Here is an 18,737-nt window from a genome sequence, read left to right as displayed (position 1 = left end):
GTAAGAACTAAGGGAAAACAACAGAAGATACAAAGCATGCTGCTGGAATACAAGGACCCTAGGGTACCTCATGCGTGGATAAGGGATTCTTCTAAACTACATTGTGCCTCAGCAAGATCCACCTCAGCGGCCTCAAGATCTTCTACAAGGATATCACACTCAGTCCGGAGGTCATCAACATCTATCCGGAGCGAAGCATTCTCTGAGGATAGAACTCGGTAAACATTTTCTAACTCTTCAACCTTCTTGATCAAATATGCATGAGACATGGAAGATGATGCGGTGTCAGCCTCAATAATTTTGTTCTTAAGAGAACAAACCTCATAAGACAAGACGTTACGCTCTGCAGTAACCTTAAATAAAGAGGCACATGTATTTTCAAAATCCGCATGGAACTTTTTGCGGATAATTTGTTGCGCTGAGAGGCGTCTCTCAACTAGGGAAATATCCTCCTTTTACGTTAAAATGAGACTCTCCTTCCAATTAAGGGCTTCGTCACATTCTTTACGAAGCAAAGCCATCTGCTTCACTAAATACGAGTTATAAGCAGATTCAAGGGAAATTTGGGCTTCATTATGGATGGTTACGTTTATCAACCTATCAGAATTCTTCTGATAATACCAAACATCGGAGGATAACTTGGCTACTTGATCCCGAAGATATCTAAGCTCACCAGAGCTGCCAGCTGGCAGGTGGAGGTTGTCTCAGGACTATGCAACTAAACAAGAACAACAACGAAGCTAAGGAAAAGAATGGACGAACCTATGACTTTGGAGGACTCAGCATCCAAAGCAGAGTCAGCAGCTTTACGCCCGTCCTCAGCAACCTTAGCGGCATTATTAGCTCTCTCGAGTGCCAGCAAGCAAGCCTCCAAGGACCTCTGAGTCTTCCTCAGATCATCCTACAATGAAGATACCCCAACAAGAGAAGCAGCATCACTGGATGAAGGTTCTTGTGTGCCAACAAGGGCATGTTCTTGACGAGCACGCTCCAACAGAGTACTCAAGTGAGTACACTTAGCCCTATAGAACTTGAACATGGTGTGGCCAACATCTATATGTTTGCAAAGCTGCAAACAAATGAGTGTAAGAATAAAAGGATAATCAGAACAAATTAAGAAGAAGTAAAGAGAGAATCACTTACTGAGAACGCTGAGAGGCGGGGAAGGAAATCAGCGTAGGTGTCAATAAAAGCCTCCATCTCTTGGATGCTACCCCTGCGAATTTCACCAAAGCTATGGCAGGAGCGAAGGAAATCCCGGTCAAAGAATAGATCCTTAGCGGCACGATATTGAGCAGACATCATATCCAACTGCGAAGCTACTTCAAAGGAGCTATCCATATGGTGACGATCAACCTCAGCAGAAAAAGAACCCTTCGAGTCCCGTAGAATAGCTTCAAGAATGGCATCATCAGAACTACCAAGGCTCAAGCTCTCAGGCAGTTTACCCTTGCTAGTCTCAGCAATAACTCCATCAATCGCTTGAGAGCGAACATAGGGAACTATTACTGAGCCATCACCACGACGAAGAGACGACATGGTGGATGAGCTGGGAACCGAAGAAAAAGCCTTGAACACCACCTAAGTCCATATCATCAGCAGAAGGAAAATTTCCCAGTACAGTCCAGTATGGTGACGAAGGCGGAGGTCCAACAGCTTTGCTGGCAGGGGCAGTAGAAACAGACTGAGCGCTCCCTAACGGGGTTGGAATGCATTGAAGGAGAAGCTGCCCAGTGAAATCATAACCTTCTTCTTCGACTGAGAGTCTGAACTGCTAACCCTCACCACTGGGGCAACCTTAGAAGACGAACCACTTGATTGAAGTGAAGTAGCAGGAGACATAGGAAGACTCTTGGAAACTACATCAGCAGTCTCAGTAGCAGCCGAGACAACATACAATGCTCCGCTTGGGGCAGAAAATGAAGGAACCTTTGGTTACAAAGTAGGAGCTGGAGCTTGAGCGCTAACAGGGTTAACAAATGGAGCATCACCACCAGCCACGAGGTTCTCACCCTCCAGTGGGCCAACACGGATGAGACTGGGGTTACCCTTGGAAAAATCTTCCTAAATATCATCTAAATGAGGGATGAGGCCAATATCCTCAATATCCTCCATATCTTCATCATCCGGCACCTCCTCACCAGCCTTGGGATCTTCATCTGATGCCTCAAGGTCAATAACAACCTTCAACTTTCCCTTTCTCTTGGAGGACTGTGGAAAAACACATGCGCCAGCTAAGGATCAGGGGCAAGATACTAAGGGACCTAAAAACACAAAGGTAAGGAAATAATTCTTACCTCCACAGGTGTTGGCGTAGTTGCTTCAGCCGAAGCCTTTCTCTTCCTAGTCCTGGTGGATACATAATTACCAGAAGAGCCCGGAGCAGTCCTAGCAGCAGAACCTGGAGCAGTTCCAGCAGAAGAAGCAGGAGCAGACTACAAAAGAAAGACATCAAAATATCAAACAAAGATATTAAAGCAAAATCCTTCAAACAGAAACGAAGGTTGCTGATGAGTGCCAAATATTGTATATATTTATCCCTTTTTGTTGGCATTTTAACTCATCTCTTGTGCATTAATTCTACATTTTATCCCATATTCTGTATTTTCATTGTTTTCAAGAATAAATATTTTTATTAATTAATTTTGCATTTTTAGGTAATAAATAAAGTTCGGATGAGTCGCGGAGCGAAAAGAGCAGAAAAGTAGTGAAAAGCCGGGAGAAATTACGCAAGGAAGCCGCGAAGAATGGTGCGCACAACCTCATTTTCTACACACAAAAGCGCCTCCGTTCTCAGCCATCAGATCAGTTCTCAGAAGCATCCGACGGTCGCTCCTTCATAGAGCATCAAAATCTGAAGTCTCTGCCGAGCACCACAGCGCTGAAATTCCAAGCCTTCAGATTAGATGGTAGTTGAATCCAACGGTCGCTCCCTTGCTGTGCATCGAAGTTTGATATCTCCGCCTTACACTACAGCACCTAACTCCATCTTGAGCCGTCAGTTTCGTTGTATTTTTGCATCCAACGGTCGCTCACGATCTGTCTCAATTTCTCCGTTAGATCCGTTTCAGAAGTTATCATCCTACGCCTTTCATCACCAAACATCAAGGTTCGATGATCCCGCTCAACACTCAAACACCTAAGCCTATATCCCACAAACCAAACAACCCCTAGCCAAAACCTAATCGAGCTCACCCCATCTCCTTCCCCATTCCCTCTGCAGAAACCATGTCCGCCACCAGCTCCGCCTGCCTCTGCCTCAACCACCACCACGCATCCTCCAAAAGCCATCATGGCTACTTGTAATCATAACCCATCATTACCCTACCTCTCTAGACACATATTCTATCGATTTCAACCCTTTTTCTTCACAGAAACCCTAGGTTTGAAATTGGTAGAATAGGTGAAGTTGGAGAAGAAATCAGAGCATGGGTAGATGCAATTGGATCAACAGAAGCATGGGGGGAAGATTTAGAGTTGTTATCAGTGTATTAGGTAAGCCAATTTCACCCTTTTGTGAAACCCTAATTTCTGACATTTGGGTATTTTGGGGGAATTGTAACTGACTATAAATTGGGGTCATGGGTTGTGAAAATGGACATGCCTGGATTAACCAGAGCATCAGTAGAATAATTTTAGGTTTCCTTTTGTTTTGCAATTATAATTTTCAATCCACTGTTAGTATAAGTTGTTCTTTAATGTTTAGTGTTTCAATTTCAATATCAATGTCTAACATGTTCTAGCTTTACTTGTTAGGGAATGGATGAATCTTTAATCTCTGCTGTGTAGTACATTGTCATATTGCTCTTGAATGTTAAACCAGTTTAGGAATCACTTGAACTAGGTTCGTCATCACCTTACTTTCACATTGCATGCCATGTATGCATTGTAGTTAGATGCATAAGCTGTTGATAAATTGCAACTCATGCTAGATAGATAAGCTTTTGACTAGTTGTGCCTTAGAAAGACAACTAGTGCTTTGGAATCATATCATAGTTGAGTTGGGTTTAACTTTCTATAGGAGAATACATTGTAGAAGTTAAGGTGGATTCAAGCCCTTATTCCATCCATAACATCTTCACTCATCCACCTTCACTGTCCACTTTTGTTTTTCTGTTTTCCTTAATTTTTTTTTTCTCTTGTTCCATTGCTGTCTTTACAGCCCATCAATTGTCCACTGTGGTGTTAATAACACCACACAACCTCATTGTTCACTTCCCCTAAGAACAAGTTAGCAAAAGAAGCAAGAAACTAAAAATAGCAAATATTTGCCCACCTTGTCCCTGTGGACAAACCCTGCTTGCCCTGTTCTATACACTAGACCCTGTGCACTTGCAGGAATCATTTCTGTGACTCTTTTAGAGAGCCACCAGTTGCCTCATGAGAAGCAACAGGGTTGAAAACCCAAGACTGATGTCCATCATACTTCTCAGGCAAGGAAAGAGATGTACGGGGGACGTGGGGATCTGCGGAAGTAAAACCACAGGCCCAAGGACCCACCACACGAAGAGGAGTACGATCCCAGCGATCATCATGATCAAGACGGATACAGTCCGACTTTGGCAAAGGCAGCCTAGCAGAATAAGGGATAACATTCAATCCAGTCTTATCGATCTCCTCCAGCAGACGAAGGATGTTACCTTCCCTGATTTGCTTAGCAGTAACATGAATACGACGAGGGATTACACTCCAAGGAAGAAGATTGCTCTTCTGAATAGCATCATTGTATGTAGCATTGAAGTTGGCGGGGGTATAATCCTCCTGCTTAGACCTTCCATCAGCAAAGGGGTCATAGGACTTCAAAGTAGTCTTCCCCTTACTACGGTACCAACTCTCACGAAGGGCACACCAGTAGTTACCAGTATATTGCATAAATCCTAAGACCTGAGTTTTGTTCACCGGGTCATCCCTGGTAGACAAAACGTCATAGTAGAAGGGATCCTTTCTACTGAACAAAGGGAGGAGCATACCTGCGGCCAACTGACCAACACTAATCAGGAGGTTATTCTCATCATAAGAAAAACTCCGGATCAGGGATTCGGTGAGCACATCGGGGACATTGACAAAGGAGATCTCGAACTTGTGGAGGCGGAAAGACTTGGTGATCTCAGCTAAGGACAGATGGGCGTAGATATATTTATCACGAAGTTTCAGACTTTGAAGTTCATAATGAGGAGGAGGAAGTGGAAGATCCTCAACAACAACTTCTTCTACCTCTGGATCCGCAGCAGCCTCAGGGACCACAGCCATCTCAGTACCAGCAAGTACGTCGGTGCCAGCAGGTACCTCAGTATCCTCAGGGGGTGGAGACAGCGTAGCATCAGGATGGTCCATCCGCGGAGCTGGATCAATAGACGAAGAGGTTCTTTGCCCCTTACGCATAGGCTTCTTCGGAGGTCTCATAATTCCTAACACCAGCGGGAAGAATGGCTCATCAACAATGGCGGACTGAAAATCACAGTCGACTCAAAAGCAAATTTGGGGAAAAAACAAGCATACTTTGGGTATGGGTTTTACTAAACCAACCAAAGAAAGCGATTCAAACTCATCATAAGACGAAATCAAAGGATTTTCATCACCATGAGTAAGATTGCAGGTGAGGAACAACCATGGCAGAATCATCATCAAAATACGAAATAGGAACAAACCCGAGTTCTCATACAACACGAACAAGTAAAAGAGAATTGAAATTCTCACATGCAAGTACAACAGCAACTTCCAGCAAATCAAAGAAGAGAAGACAGAACCAAGCATGGAGAAATGCGAAAAGCAACAACAAAAGAGCAAAAGTATCACTTACGTGTATATGATGATCGAGTTATCGAAGGAAAGATCAACATTCGACGATGAAAGAAAATCTCTGTGAAAGAGACAGAGAGCGACAGTTCGAGAGGGAGAAAAGGAGTTAATGAAAATTCCTCCTCTTTATTCTCTTCTTATAGGCGGCTGGAGAATCCAAAAATTTGGATGTCCCGAAATTCAAGGGGAATTTATTGCATGAAAGGACGTGCGGGAACCACCCAATTGGTACGTGCAAAAATGGCGGCGTTACGGTAGTTTTCTTCCAATCTTACCAAACAGTAGAATATGAAAGAAAATGGGCAAACTGTGAATACCAATATTCTGTGGAGCACATGTCACGATCTCAGTGGTCGCATACAAGATAACTATGTAGCCCTCGCTGTACAAAGGAATCCAAGTGACAGAGGATACCTTCGTAGATCTACTTTATCTCGCCCCAAGAAAGGATGTATCGACGGCTAAGATGAAAGAAGTAAAAGTCGAGTCTATGGAAGAGCAACTGGCGAAGGGACAGAGGTAGATGACATATCTAATCAGCATTAAATACACAAATCTCTTATCTACACGCATAATCAAGGCACGTGGAGAGAGATGATGTGGCGGAACCAGATTGGCAGAGGCTGGCGGTGAACGAAGGTACAATATGTACTGAGGCTGGGGAGTTCCCTAAGGAGCGTGGGTCAGCTGAAGTGGCAGAGATCGACTGGAGAGAGCACACGGCTATGGATGGGGAAAAACGGTTTGCTGGTTTTTTAGGGAAGTGAAGAGACGAGCGTGTTTCCGAGACTCCTCAACCGAGCAAACTGCTTAACCTCACACAGATGCACTGCAAAGGGAGTGCTTAGATTCGAGAGATCAATTTGTAAGACTCCGGCCTAAACCAAGTTAATGGTCGTTCCAGAGTCAATTCGGTCGCAAAGAGGGAGATGGGTTGATCTGTAGGAGGTAAGCTGAGAATTGTGTGGGATCAGTGATGATCAAGGATTGTAGATGTGTTGAAGGTTTCTGCAACTTTTGGTGAACTGATGAGTTCGAATAAGTTATGATAGATTGATGAATTCTTGAGAGTTGTTACTCGAGAAATTCTTTCCTTCAATCATGGATTCAGAGACTTATTTATATTGTCAGAGTTGTGAACACCTTGATCCCTGTAAGTGTGACGGTTTCTTGAGTGAAAGAGTGGGAAAATGGGAGATCTTGTTAAAGTCGGTTCCACGTCGTGTGGAGACTTGAATGATCGTGCACCAACTACTTTGCTAACTCCTTCAACCGTTTGCACGACTTACGCATATTTCTCGTCGTGGATGAATCCACGTGTCGTAGACCGCCATACCAAAACCCTAAGTGATATCCAACCATTTGTGACGTGATTGATGTCTCACGAATCGTGGCTTCTGTATGAAAAACGTGTCTTAGTTAGTCAGCTGTTGACTGATCAGACAATGAGTCTAGGTTTTTTTGAATCAAACACTTTTGACAAATGCTCAATGATTCATGAATATATGTTAATGTTGCTCGTCTGAGTAAATATTGTAAATGAGTCTAGTATTGCTCAATTCGACGAATTACTGATAAATTACTGAATATTGAAAGTGGGATCAATATTCGAGTAACTGAGCAAGTATTGCTCAATTCGATGAATTACTGATAAATTACTGAATATTGATAGTGGGATCAATATTCGAGCAACTGAGCAAGTATTGCTCAATTCGACGAATTATTTACTGGTGACGTGACCCAATATAATAGCTAAAATATTGGTAGATTACATATAATTAATTCAGATGTTTGATCGCTGGATCAATATAATTTAGTGTTTCAACTTTCTCATAATGGTAATTCGTGGAGCGTTTGTTCGAAACCCTATATTTTGATTAATCCTTCATCAATTGACGAATTGCTGAAAATTGGTCATGAGTAAGGGAGGGACCGACCACATGAGATTATGGACATCCATGTGATGCCCAAGTGCTCGAGTAAGCACGCACCAGGGTCCTCAGTTGGACTGTTGGTGAAGGAATGATGACAAAATGCCGGTTTCATCATTTATTGAAAATAGTTGCTCGATTGAGCGTCGGGTGATAAAACATAATTCATGGAGAAGTGAGGAACCGGCCAAGAAGGCATGAAACCGGCCCTTAGGGTTGTGGGACCAGCTGGTGCTCGATTGAGAAAATCCCCAGGTTAGTTGGAGAAAATTTGGGCCCAGTATGAGCAATTAAGCAAATTAGGTCAGAATTATGAAATCCTGTGGGACCGGCTTTGTGCAAGCCCTAGGGATGACTATGGTCGGTCACTAAGGCATGCACGTGTTTCCATGGTGTCCGTGTCTCAGTACTGAGAGTTTCAGTATTTCCTGACGTGCATTCGAGCAACATTGTGAATTTTCAGAAGAGTTTCATCTTGGTTGAAATTCTTGATTTTTGTTGGAATGAGCATTTATGCTCAATTGATCAATATTTTGTAAATATTAAAATAAGAGTATTTTAATTTAAAATTACAGTGAGAGGCTAGCCGGTCATGTGACCATGTTGGCTTTTGGTTTTTCATGATTCGAGCAAAATTTGAGAAAATATGAAGGAATCATGAATTTTGCTCAAACCAAGGAGTTTCATGAATTGAGGAAAATAATAATTATAAAAGACTAGGGATTACAAGGTATGGGACCGGCCATGGCTAGGGCATGGCCGACCGGCTATGTTGCCCGGTCCCGTACACCTTTCCTTAATTTTATATTATTATTTTTCATGAAACCGTGATATTATGGAGAATCCATGAGTTTTCGTTGAAACGGAGAAGTTTCATGAGATTGGGGAATAATAATTATAAAAAGCTAGGGATTGTGAGGTGTGGGACCGGCCACGGCTTGAGCATGGCCGGCCGGCTAGGTTTCCTGGTCCCGCACACCTTTTTCTATTTTATAATATTATTTTTTACGAATCCATGAAGATATGGAGAACTCATGAGTTTTGCACAAACAAGGGAAGTTGCTAAATTGAAGGAGTTTTTCATGAGTTCATGAAAATAACAAAATAGGGCAAAATAATAGAAGAGGCATGGGACCGACCACGGCTAGGGCATGGCCGGCCGGTCGGTGGGCCCGGGCCCTAGGCGCCTCTTATTATTTTATTATTATTTGTTGTTTTCTCCAGTTTTTCATAGGATTCCTCATCTGTCCAAATTTTTGGATGCTCGTTTGTGCATCCGGGTGCTCAGTCGTGCATCATTGTCGAGTACACTTGCACCATTTCTGTGGGGCTTACTCAGTGATGGTCCAGATGCCCGGTTGTTGAGTATTTATTACTAATTCATAAAATTCAGTGGAGAATAATTCATGAAATGGAGTAATAAAATAAGTAGTTATTTATTATCAATTCATAGGATCAGCTATGGATTCGACCATGAACTCAGAATAATAAAACAGGCATTATCATTCCATGGGATCGTGGATTCGTCCATAGATCAGAGTAATAAAATTACCTATTACCATTCCATGAGATTCGTGGAATCGGAGTAATGAGATAATACAGTTGTTTATTGTCATTCTATGAGATCAAGCCGTGGATTCGATCATAGAATCGGAACAGTTGTTATTGCCATTCCATGGGATCAGGCCGTGGATTCGACCATGGAATCGGAGCAACGGTTATTGCCATTCCATGGGATCATGCCGTGGATTCGACCATGGAATATGAGCAATAATAGATTATTCTGGGAATTCAGTGGTAAATGTCACGACAGAATTAATCTATCGTAGGAAAGATATTAGTCAGTTAAGGCGTCATATCCATCCAAAGGGTGCATAGTCAGGGAGTCACAAGTGTTGCTTACGACCTGAAGGCGTTAGTACTCTCAATCTACGGAGAATCGTCTGAATCTATACACGGTCTCTCCACATAGTCAAGGAACGGTGAGTGTCACCGACGTCCTGAAGGCGTCCACCGCCCAACTATTCTTCTATGTAGAGGTGGGTCTCTCTCCTGCAGTCAGAGAACAGTGAATGTCACTGACGTCCTGAAGGCGTTAAGCCCTCAATCTATGGAGAACCCCCCAATTATGTTATTCTGCATAGAGGTCAGATGAAATGTCAGGGATCGAACGCTCAGCTAGTGGAGGCTTCTCGAAAGACATACTCGTCGTGGCTTCGTAAAATATGAATGGTTGCATGCCTTTAAGCCGTGTCAGATACATGTATCATAATTTTACGATTTTGCCCTTTGTTGAAAATCCACCATCAACATTAAGTCCCCTGCGTAGTGAGGGACAGTCACGTTCCGCAGTATACATTAAATGGTGATTTTCAGTCGATGAGATCAGTGGTTGAACTCAGTCTACAAAGGTGTTGTCAGAATGCACGATTTTCCGTAATGATGTCACATACGAGCAAATGTTTTAATGCGGATCCTAAAGGCATGAAAAAGTGTTATTTTGTGAACATGAAGAGGTGAGGTGTTGCCGATTTGGTTGATCAAAAAGCCCAATTTTGGTCGGTTTAGCGTTTGCGGGCCCAAGTCCAAAAAAGGAAACCCATGCGTATTAGGTTTTGGAAATAAAATTAATATAAAAGGTAAATAACCCTAATATTTTTTTATTGTTGATCAACTGAGCATCTCTTCTCTTCATTGTACGCTCGAGTAGCAGGTAGGAGGAAAAACATTTCACGCCAGCTCCAGCACCGCCGCCGTCTGATCACCGTCCGACAGATTTCCGGCCGGCGCCGACAGGAAAGTCCATGAAATTTTTTTTGCCGTGTGTTTCATGATTCATGAATTGTTCACAAGACGAAACCCCATAGTTGCAAGCATGCGTAGGATTTATGAAGGATTTTTAGAAAACGCAAAAATGCTCCCGTTTGTTCGTTAGCTTAGGAAACGAGTAAAAATCCTTAATATGGAAGAGATACATAAAATTTTGCATAGACGTGGTCTAGTTGCAGTAGAAAAGTTTTTTGTTTATTAGGTTTCATGAAAACCCGAATTTACTTTCAAATCATGAACTTTTCAAATACTTTTAGGAACGTAGGTTTGTTCGCAATAAAAATAATAAATAATGATCCTTAGGGTTAAAGGAAATTTTGAAAATACCTGGAGTTCATGATAAAATTTTATTTGTAAACTTTCAACATCTTATTTGAAATATGTGGACCTTTACAAAATAGAAAAGACCCTCGTTTCATAGACGAATGCTCGTTTGAGCAAAAAAAAAAATATATATATATTTACGTGAGTTGTTAACTCATGATTTTTTTTAAAAGGTACGTGACTTATTCACGTTTTATTAAATAGAAATCAAGTTTTGATTTATGAAAAAAATTGTTGAAAGCAAACAATTTATAAGTTGATGAATTCGTAGTGTATGTATGAGTTTAGTGATTTTATAGTGTATGTACACGTAAAAATCAGTGAATGTTCACATGGAAGGTTATGTGAATTATTCATAGTTTCATGAAAAGCCAATGTTGACTTTAAATAATACGTTTTTTGCTCGGCTTTGCAGGTTTGAAAGAACGAGCAAGTTTTGGGGTTTTACGCTGTTATCACTAAGTTCGTTAAATCGTAAATAGGTAAGAATTAAGGATTACCATTTTGCAGACACCGTCATGAGCATCATAATTGTTTGGTTGTTTTGATTCCATTGTGTTGATGAAACTCGTGTGGAATGTCGCAACAATTTTGCAGAGATGACTCAACTTCGTAACGGTGCAGAAAGTGACGTCTCCAGAGAAGACACTTCTGGAGATGATGTTTCCACAGATGCATCTTCCAGAGATAATGAATGTTCCAGGGATGGTGATTCTGGGACTTCCCAAGGAAATGAGGAAATTCCTAAACCCAAGAATATCCCGAGCATTGAAGACAGGTTCTTTGAATATTTGTACAGGCCTGAAAAGAGTCCTTTAGGCTCCTCATTTAGGCTGCTCATAAACCCCATGACTACTGCTCAGAACAAGTTGGTGTCTCCTCCAGCAATAATTCGGTTCTGTTTGGAAGGAAAGCATTATTCAGCTTCTCATGTGGAACTCAAACTTTCTCGGAAGCCGCTGACACACTTTTCCGGATGGGCAAGGCATATGCTAGGCCATAGCCGTGTAAGGACCTTGATGGATAGTGCACAGGTGACACGAGACATTCAAGTTGCTGGAGATTTGATCATTAATTATGACATACCAGGTATCGTGGCTTTGCTTGCTCGTTGGTGTATCCCTACTCACACCTTTATATGCAGATGGGGAGAGTTTACTGTCACTTTGGAAGATGTAGTCGCCTTGTTGCATCTCCCAGTCACTGGAAACTTCCCTGGAGAACTCTCAGTAGAGGAGAAATTGATATCCGGTACTTTGGAAGCTAAGATGCATGAATTTAATGAGTCTCCCAAATTCTTCTATGCTCAATGGCTGAGATATTGGTGGCCAAGAGATGGGGTTCCAGAAGAAGCTATTGATTGTACCTTGTCCATTGCTGCATTCTTGTGTTTGTGTCTTTCTGGAGAAGTCCTTGAAGACAGCGGTCACTTGTTGAAGCCGCTTGTGATTCCTTTTGTTATAAGAATGGCTAAAGGTGAGAAACTTCCAATTGGTAGTCTGTTTTTAGGTTCACTGTTTGCCAATATGGACTCCTTGGTTATTGACTCCAGCGTCTCTAATGGTTTCATGAAAATCGAAACCTATGCTAATATTATGTTCCTCCAAGCTTTGATGTGGGAGCATCTTGAAAGGTATGCTCCAATTCCCCGTAGTATCTTGCAAGGACCCAATGTCGATACCCGCCATGCTTTCCTCGAGAAAGACAATGCCAGGATCATGAGATGGTCTACAAAGTAGACACAACACAAGACGTGTATTACTGAAGTCTTGTAAATTGATTCCGAATTCAATTTTCTCCCCTGGGTGTCGGTCCCTGACTTCTTCTCGCAATTGGTCACCTTTAATACTGCTGAAGAAAATGTTACACTGAAGACGGGTGCTGATTTGAATGATGGAGAGAGATCTTTCATTTGCACTCCTGGCCACCTAATATCAGTAATTAATGGATAATTCCGAGTAGAAGAATATAACATTGACAGGGCAGCTCGACAGATGGGCGTCGATCAGTGTATTCCAGGTCACTGAATGAACAAACCATCAGTTGAGTATTTGAAGGCTAATCTGGACTGCACTCATGTGGAAGGAAGTGAGTATTTATTCCCATGCTCTGATCGTGCTAATTTCGTGACTCCGGGTTACATAGACTTCTGGCGTCAGCAACTTGAGCGTATGTACGCTTTTGTGATGGATATTAAGTCTCTAGCGCAAGATTTTCCTTCCTTTGACTCGATTAATGCTCGACCAAGGCTGAAGTACCTTTCTCGTGGTGACAAGAGGAAGACATCTCCAGAATGTGCACAGGTAAACCTCTTTTCTCCACGATTTTGATGAAAATAAGCTAGACGTGTTTCAATCATTCATTGATTTTGTGTAGGATGGCCGTGCTGTGAGGCTTCGAATCTGTGTAAACTTCTTAGACCTTCAAGAAAGTCCCCAGGGTGGAGAAGGAAGAAGCAAAACATCTCATAGAATGATACCGAATAATGTGCAGTCCCCTGCCGCTTGTGTGGTGAGTTGTTAGCACTTTTCTTTGTCTTTGCGACTTTCTCGTCCGTGCGATTAGGATCTTAAAAGAATATTGTTAATTTGTTTCAGAATTTTTCTCCATCGGTTATTGATGGTCTTCGTTTTGCTCCTGGTCGAATAATTCAGGGATCCAGCATTGACGAGGAAGTCGACGTAAGTATCCTATTTTGCGCTAATCATCGTAATATGCCTTTGAATGAATTAGTGATAATTGTTGTTGATGTATCCAGGAGGAAATCATTGCAGATAATCATCATGTTTATGAAGCACACTCTTCCTTGGGGCATGAGAATATGGGGAACGCTAGAAATCCCGAACCGAATGAAGATAGTGGAGTTGCCAATGGGGTTCCGGCATTATTGAGCCTTCAAATGATTTAGAGACCCCTCTAGTTAGTGTATCTGATGTAATTTCTTCATAGAAGTATGAAATTTCTGATTTGTGAATGAATGAACGAAAACCCATGTGAATATACGAGTAATTTCGCGAAAATACGTCACCAGAAAATTTCAGACTTCAGCCTTTTAGTAAAAATACCGTAGAATCTTCGTTCGAATTCAGAATTTCGAGATCTGCATATGTATCCTCAAGCCCAGAAAATTTCCAAGATTTAACGGAGAATCTTTTTGAGTTTTGAGCATGTTTAGGGCCTGAAAAAGGCGAAACAGTAAACTTCCAGGAGACTTTCAGAACTTTTTCAGATCGTATGTTGTCCAATGTTTTGGCCACATCTCCTTGATCTTTCATCCGATTGTTATGAAATTTTGATATGTTGTAGAGGACATTCATATGAAGAGAACGGTATATGACCCATCCTTGGATTCTTTACCAATAGATCCCAGTTCATCGTTTCATGCAGGGCAGTGTAGAATTTCTTCAGATGCGCTTGTTTGAAAACGTGTTTCATGACCTCTACACTATTTACTCATGTCTTGGATGCATAGTAAAGAACTTAGATAACGATAGTTCACTTACATACTGGATTTCATGATTGTGTTGGGTTTCCATGTTTAATCCGCCTCTAATCCCATGTAATCTTCGCATTAGGTGCCAAATACCGAAGTTGGGAATAATGAAACCAATAATGATGAATTGAGCAATCCTGGAGCTATTGACAATGAGAAACACATCTCTTCACCTCAATACCATGAAATTCTTGTGGTTGATGTTGTAGAGGTGGTGACTGGAACTCCAATTTCGCCCGAGACGGTGGAACCCGAGTCGAGAATGGAAGAGACTACTTAGGGAGAAGTTGCGTCTATAACTGTTGATGTTGCTCCGGTAGTTGAGAATCGCATAGTGGTACACGAGTACCCTACTGAAGGGATTGTTTGCGATCCTCCTTTTGGTGTTTCACTCGCGTATCATGTATCTGTTGGCGGATTCAGCATTCCCACTGGGTATGCCAATATGTATGAGAAGTTGTGGTTGATGTATGGCCATATTGTCGTTACAAGAGATCCTGAGCGTAGCTATTTCTTGACAATGAAATTAGGAAACATATTGCGTGTCATAGATGATATTCGTACCAGACCCAGAAGTCCTGTCACTCGAGATGTACTCTTTGATTGGGAGTACAATTTGAAGAATGCTGAAGAACTCGGCTTTAATCTGAAGTGGCTTCGTCAAAAGGTTGATACTATCAAGGAAGCAGTAGAAGGCAACACACCGTTTACCAGTGAGGCCGTGATGAAGAAAATGGCTGAAGTAGCTGAGTTGACCAGGAAGCTGGAGTTGGAGAAAGTGGCTTTGCAAGTTTTGGAGAATGCTGAGAAGCAGAAATCGTACTTCGATGGCTTCTTTTAGTTTTCTTTCCATAATATCTTGAACTTTGAACTTCTGAGAGACGTGAGGTTTTATTTTGGTTTTGAATTTCTTGATTGACTAAGGATTTTCTTTTGGATTTTGGGTTTGAAAGAGTTGTTTCTTAAATAAAGAACTTTTGATAAATTGCTGAATTCAAATATTGGATGCAAGTATGGCGAACGTTTTGGAGGAATTGAAATTACAGGTAAAAGAAAATCCTAAGGTGTAAACGTCAAATGTCTTGAGCGTTTGTCTTGGACATAAAACGCCCAATGCTGAATGCTTCATGCGTCAAAAAACTTGAGACAATTCTCATGAATCACTGGGATACTTGTCTTGCCCTTGATATTAGCCAATTTGTAGTATCCTCCAGCAACTGACTTAGCAATCATGAAAGGTCCTTCCCAGTTAGAATTCTTTGCTGAATGCAAATTGCGTCTAGTTGCCTTAAGAACCAAATCTCCTTCATGAAATTTGTTAGGCTTGGTCGTCCGTGCTTTGAATATTTTCTGCTGGTTTGGAATTTCTCATATAGTGGGATTCCATGTTGGTGGAGCTTTCCAATTCTGTGGCACATGTGGACACTCGTGCAAAGGGGAATATTTAGGATATTAATTGTGAAAATCAGTCATTATCCTAGCGATGACTGTGTTAGTGAGATGATGGATTTGAAGAGGTTCTGCGTCTAACCATTTTGTGAAGTATTGTTGAGGTGAGACTAACCACTCATAGCGCTTGGCGATAGCTAGGTTTTGAGCAGAACTGAGTCCTCAGACTAGGGTAGCATATTTGAAAGTTGGTAATACATATGCATCAGGGGGAATAAGACTTTCCTGAGTGCGGAACCTGCTGACGAATTCGTGGGCATTTTCCTCAGGTTTTTGTGTGAGTTCCATCAAGGCTTCGACTTTTCCCAAATGTTCGAACGGTTGATCATCTTCCAACTCATAGCTTTCTTCAACGGAGAATTGTGCAACTGAAGATGAAGATATCGCAACAACTTTCCTATCATGAATCCATGCTCGCCCAAGAATCATGTCATATCCCGGATCCTCCTTAATTATGAAGAATTTAGTTTCTTTCCAGGTTGAATTGTTTCTTATGTTGAGAACGATGTAACCGTAAGCATCCCTGGAGATTCGTTCATGGTCTCTGACTGAGATAAGAGCATGAGTTGCTTCTTGTCGAGTGATTCCATCATCTCTGAGGGTTTTCAAAGGGATGATGTTAACAGCAGTGCCGACGTCGACCAATGCTCGCTTGAATTCATTTCCCTTGAGACAGACCATGGTGAGAAGTCCCCAGTCGTACATCTCCTTGTCTGTTACTGGAGGTTCAGGGACGGTCTCTTGAATTGTTAGCTGTTGGCCTGACACAATATAGTTCAATGCAGCAAACATATCATCTTTTTGGGCCTTTGACAAGTACAACAACTCGCAGACATGCTCAATTAAGGATTGAACTGCTTCCTTGACCGGCTGCTCGGAGAGTGCGAATGTTCTGATTGGAAAGGGATTTCTATGCACTCCTTCAGTCCCTAGTTCTCCTGAGTCGGCCTTCTCTTTGAATATGTGCTTCAAATTTCTGCAATCATTTGTTGGATGACTGACATACCTATGGAAATGGCAGTAGCGTGCATTTTCCATTTGTTCCGCAGTTGGTTCCCTTTTGAAAGGAGGTAATTTGGTCGCACCGTCTTGGATCCAGACTTCCAATAGTTCGATCACTTATTCAATGGGAAAAGGGAAGTCAGGTACTTCCTGGTCATTCTGCTGAACTGGTGGTTGTGCGTTTGTAGTCTGGTTGTTCTTCCTTGGAGCTTTTGGAGGATGAGACGTTGGAGAAGCATTCTTATGTTGTTGTGTTTCAGCTTTTCTCTTGCTCCGTTAAGCAACATTCACGGAAGCTTCAACATTGTACTGCTTGTTGATCAAACGCCTGTTGGTGTTGCTTCGAGCGTTCGGTTCCTCGACTTTGATAGTCTTGGTTAGTTCTAACAAAGCTGGAGCAGTAGTTGCTGATCGTTTGGCAGCTTCATGAAGCTCTGAAAAGGTTTGAAACCGGAGATTTTCCAGCAGGGATCTGTAAACAGGAATCATCCCGTTGATGCACAAGTCGACCAATTGTTGTTCAGTAACATTAGGATCATGACAATCCAAAGCTTGAATCATGAACCTCTTCACATAGTCATTCGGGTTTTCAGCAGTCTTCTGAGCCATCCTTCCTAAGTCAGAAAGGGTAATCTGCTCAGAAACAAAGAAGTATTTCCTGTAGAAAGCATTAATCATCTCTCCCCAATTGGCTATGCTTCCTGGTGCAATGTTGTTGTACCAAGTATATGCTCGACCTGTCAGGGATTTTGAAAACTCTTTCAGACGGATAACATGGTTGTGTTCATGCTCTCCTAATGCTTCCAAGAATCGAGAAACGTGTTCTCGAGCATTTCATGTTCCATTGTAGAGATTGAACGTTGGAGAGGTGTAACCCTTTGGGAGAGGGACTCTTTTGTATGGCAGCAGGGTATGGAGGCTGATGATGGTGTTGTAGATGGTGGATTTTCGACAATGGATAAAATCGTGAACTCGTAATTATACGAAGCTCTGATCCATCAATCAGACATGAGTATTGAGACACGGGTCTCTCATCGAATTCTCAACGGAGAGTACTTTCTCTCAGAGTACATGTAGATATGTAGTCTCACGACTGGACAACGGCATATCTCATGAACACTGAACACTTTCAGTGATTATTTCTATATAGTATCACTAGATGGACGGCTCCTAGACAGCTTGCTCTGCTAGTATAGAGCGATAACGTCTTCAGGAACAAACAACGAGTTTACCCTGACTATATAAAGGATATGACTTACCGATAAGCTCATATCGGGATAATTAATGCTCCTAGACAGCTTGCTCTGCTAGTATAGAGCCACAAAGTTAATTATTCCTAATTAAGATTAATTTTGCCGTGACATTCACTACTGAATTCCCAGAATAATCTATTATTGCTCCTATTCCATGGTCGAATCCACGACTGGTCCCATGGAATGGCAATAACAATTGCTCCTGAAGCCTGGAATAGTCCTCGTTCAAGACAGAACCGAATAGCAGCACAAGGAGTCACCAATTTCTTTTGAGTGACCGTCCTGGGATTGATCAGAAGGCGATATATCGGGGACTTGAGACGATTTTCGGGATCCGGAACTTCAAAGAATGTGTCATCTATGTTTGGGACATTCTTGACTCCGGGTGTTTCGTCTTCCTCACCAACGGAAGTCTCATCCGTGCATGTTTCCTCTATGGAGATATCATCATCTGCACACCTTTCATCTCTGGAAGCATCATTGGCTGGAGAATCAGACATCCTCGCAAAGCTGCTGTGAAATACACACAATGTTTCAGTCATCCGCGAATTCAATAAGATGATGGAATCATGCAAATTAAAACGCCAGTGTCTACAAATTGTAAATCTTGAACTCTTACCTCTTTCAATTTCACTAACAATAGTGATTGCAATACAA

Source organism: Papaver somniferum, chromosome 5, assembly GCF_003573695.1.
Source record: "Papaver somniferum cultivar HN1 chromosome 5, ASM357369v1, whole genome shotgun sequence".
In the NCBI taxonomy this organism is placed as follows: domain Eukaryota; kingdom Viridiplantae; phylum Streptophyta; class Magnoliopsida; order Ranunculales; family Papaveraceae; genus Papaver; species Papaver somniferum.
This window is presented reverse-complemented; position numbering follows the sequence as displayed.